Raw genomic sequence first — 4,096 nt, 5'->3', positions numbered from 1 at the left:
CCTGTTTTGGGTACTGAAAATATTTATTTTTTATATACTGTCGTCCATCCTGAAGGTTCATAAAGCACTTGCTTCTACCACCACTGAAATACAAAAAGAACGAGGAGTACTTGTAGCACCTTAGAGACAATAAATTTGTTACTCTCTAAGGTGCCACAAGTACTCCTCGTTCTTTTTGCTGATGCAGACTAACATGACTACCACTCTGAACACTGAAATACAGTTTCCTCTGTGTGAGGGCAGTAGCCAATCCAATGCCAGCCTGGTGCACGACAGTAGGGGAATAGAATTTTTGGCCAGAGTGGGATCTGTTCCTACTGGAGTATCTTGGAATTTCCAGAGTAGGGAGAATATCATTTTTTTAAAGAGATCAGCTGAGACCTTAAAAAAAAATTACACAAATGTATCAAGGAGGTTTTTTAATTATTACACTAATTTTATACAAATATCTTCCTTCACTAATGTAAACTGGATGACACTGGTGGGTGACAACAATGCAAGACTCCCTACACAGCACTACCACTCTGTCAGTTAAGGCTACTGCTTTCCCTGACCATAACAGGGAGCTCACATAGAGTTGGTCATTTCAAATGTATATTTGGATCTTAATGTTGAGGTAAGTCATATTTTGGCCCTAAACAGGTTCCAAGTGTCACCTGCATATCACTTCATATATGCCCTTTATTGACTCAGATTGTTACAGAACCCTCATTTTAATTAAAAGCAAAAAAAAAAAAAAAAAAATGCAAGCCTCAGCAGTATTTAAGGCGAGGGGAAAGGAACTGTTGCTCCACCCACCTCCCAAAAAAGTTCTTAATACCTCTCACTCAAGGCATAGTTTCCAGTCTGAGAGTAAACATTAACCTCAAAGTAGGTGATTAGATATCCTACAATGAAAAAAACATGAAAGTAAGTATGGCTACTTAAGAATGAAGTTAACTTCCTGTTATGTACCTGATCTTGTGCCAACTGAAGTCAATCAAAAGATGCTAGTTGATTTCAGTGGAGCTGAGTGAGGTTCTTTGAGCTTGGTTTTTTAAAAAAAAAATACAGCATTTCCTCCTCCCTCTTCAGTTTCCTGATAAGAAATTGATCTTCCTGAAATGTCACATGCATTATCTTATCCCACAGTAGAGCTTTTCTGAAAAGTTAGGGAGTTTTGAAAATTGTTTACAAAGAGCAATGTTTAAGCTATCAATATCCACATTTATAAACACAGACTTGCTGCTGAGTACAGTTGGATGTTACAGCAACTGTTGGATTGAGCCAGAAATGGGGGTTCATTTGGGGACTGAGATAAGGAAATTATTCAAGACAGAAGGATATAGATGAAGGGGTGGTGGGTTGGGAGGGATATGGACTTGGGTGCACATGAGGCCCAGTCTGTGAATTGAGGGGTTTTGGGGGAGGAAGGAGAAAGGGAGGTGGTGGTGCAGACAAACAAGGTAGTATTGGAGGAAGTTGTAGTGTACTAAGTATATCAAAGGAGGTGGCAGGGTACTGGGAGGCATAAGGAGTTATAGAAATAAGACATGGAAGGGGGTTCAAAAGAGTGGGGGTGGTTTGGGGGTGTGTGTAGGGTGCCAGGGTGAGACATTATGGAGGTATACACCAGGTATAACTATACTATGCACACCCACAAGGCTGCGGTGGTTTGGCCATGTCATCAGGCTATTCAGTGGCAGAAGCACAAGGTATGGCTTAGATTGGATTCCACCTGCAGGGAAGAGAAAGCATGGAGGACAAAGAATGACAAACTGCAGGATGATTGAAAAGGATGCTGCCATCATGGAAACAACTTACGACAGAATCAAACAAGACAGCAATGGGAAAAGGGGTTGCCTCGTGCCACTAGACACAGGAGATTCTAAGTACAGTACATATACAGATTTGAGCAACTCTGCAGGAGGCCCACTTTGATAGGTCTCATAAGATCTATTGATGCAAAGATCCCCTCTTGCAGATTTTACAGGCCAACCCAATTTAAACTTCTGATGCTTATTCAAAAACCAAACCAAACCAAACCACCAGGGGAATTGCTAAACTAAATACTTTGTTGAAGAGAATGGTGAAACTGTGTTTTAGAGGAGTTCAGCTAGCCCTGAAAAATAACCATATGTAATATGGAACAGATTGTTATAATGGGGACAGTGCTTAATTGTTCTCCATGTCCACTGAGGGTAGGACAAGAAGTAATCAGCTTAGTTTGCAGCAAGGAAGAATTAGGTTAGATATTAGGAAAATCTAACTATACAGGTAGTTAAGCACTGGAACAGGTTATTTAGGGAAATTGTGGAAGCCTTGTTATTGAAGGTTTTTAGGAAAAGGTTAGACAAACATGTATCAGGCATGGTCTAGGTATACTTCTCCTGCCTCAGTATAGACTCGATGACCTCTTGAGGTCCCTTCCAGCCCTACATTTCTATGATTAAAGTGCTCATGAAAATGGAGACTGCTATTTCCTGGGCAGACCCATTGAACATGTGAAAGCACAACAGTCAACAGAGAGCCAGGCATGATGGAACCTGCTGCTCATATGGTCTTCACCATCATATGAGAATGCTCCTGGGCTGGCCCAGTAGCCCTGCAAGGTAGGGCCTGTTGTCTCTTCTGGCCACAATGCTATATGAGAGTGCTCTAAATGGTACAGCATGATCAGCTGTGACCTGTCATATTTGCAGATTGCACCGCCACCACATGAGATTGCCCTTAGCAATGCAGCCTGGCATGCTGTCCCGTCTATACCCTCCATAGGTTGCGCCCCACCTGAGACTGGCATTGGCAGTGCACCATGCCATCCTCGGATCCATAATTCCTTGGCCAGGTTGCACTTCTCCTATACCGGAACGTAAGGCTGTCTCTCAGAGTGCCTGTCTGTAATGCCAAATTCCTTCGGGGGAGGCTGCATTTTTTAATGCAGGAATATCAGTCACGGAGCCACAAAACTGCAAGCTGCGAAAATATCGCACATAGCTTTGGTCTTTGGGGACAAAACAGGCGTTTGGAGTGGGCAGCCGCTCAGAGCCCACGAGGACCCCATAGCGCAGGGACAGGTAGGTCCCGGGCACAGCACGGTTTGCTCTCCCCTCCCCCTCCCGGACAGGTGCTCGGCTGGAGTCAGGTGAGTTGGGCAGTTGTGTGGGAAGGGAGCTAAGATGGGGCTACCCTGAGAAACCTGCCCTCCCCCACTCCCGAGAATGGACCAGTCCAAATCCCACTGTCTCTACGGAGAAGGCGGGACCAACTGCATGGTAAAGGGTGAGGAGGAGAGAGCCACAATCGCACCTCACATTCTCTGTGTGTCACCCGCCGCGGGGGAATGGACCCTCTGCGGTGAGAGGACGGTACCATTTCCATGGCGAGGAGGGGAGTCCTCACGCTGCCACTTTTCTCTTGTTGCATATGGGAGAGGCTGAGAATCTATTTCCCTCCTGCCTTTCCCTAGTAGCCGGGGTGTCTGTCAGGCCGGGGAGCGGGGCACTGGAGGGGGTGGGGTTTGTCAGTGCTCACCCCTCGGGGGCGGGGCACAACCCCAGGGCCCCGCCCAGGCTTCCTAGGGGTGACCTTGTCTCCTCCCATTAGCTGAGGGCCTTGACTTCCCACAATGCATTGGTAAGCCCCATTGGGGGTCCCTTGGTAACACACCCCATGGGAGCTGCCTCTTGGGTGCAGACCCATAGCCTATCTAGCCTGTGACAGGTCCCGTAGTGGACAGTTATGGACTAACCTGCCCATAGCATCACTTCCTTCCTCACCCCAGGTGGAGAGTGGGTGGCTCGTGCCCTGGAGTGGATTCACCACTCGCTCCCTGTTCCTGGGATTTATCTTCTGTAATGTAACCCTTGTCCGCACAAGTTGACCTATGTGATCAATGGTGACCCCCTGCAATCCAAGGAGAGAAAGGACATGTGGTTGGTAAAATAAATGCAGCTTAGAGCTTATTGCACCATGTGGTGTTTTAATTGCAGTACAGGATCGTTACTAGCATAATACACACTGGTATCAGAGGGTATTGTCCTTTGCAGAATCATTGCTGAAATATATGGGCTAAAGTAGCTCCTGTATTGACTTGATGCAGAACAATAGGCATCAAGTA

At 46.1% G+C, this 4,096-nt stretch overlaps 1 protein-coding gene across 1 annotated transcript in view; it reads left to right on the top strand.

Moving 5' to 3' along the window:
• Nucleotides 1–3,037: 3,037 nt before the first annotated feature.
• Nucleotides 3,038–4,096, top strand: part of HDHD2 (haloacid dehalogenase like hydrolase domain containing 2) — a 24,473-nt gene continuing 23,414 nt past the window's right edge. Inside the window, exon 1 of the mRNA XM_026649309.1 lies at nt 3,038–3,121. The gene's annotated coding sequence lies outside the window, so the exon portion shown is untranslated. The remainder of the gene's footprint in view (nt 3,122–4,096) is intronic.

The sequence above is a fragment of the Terrapene carolina genome, unplaced genomic scaffold (assembly GCF_002925995.2).
Source record: "Terrapene carolina triunguis isolate 2854851 unplaced genomic scaffold, T_m_triunguis-2.0 Scaffold69, whole genome shotgun sequence".
Lineage (NCBI taxonomy): Eukaryota > Metazoa > Chordata > Testudines > Emydidae > Terrapene > Terrapene triunguis.
Note: the sequence above shows the minus strand (reverse complement) of the source record. Positions and strands in the feature narration are given on the sequence as shown.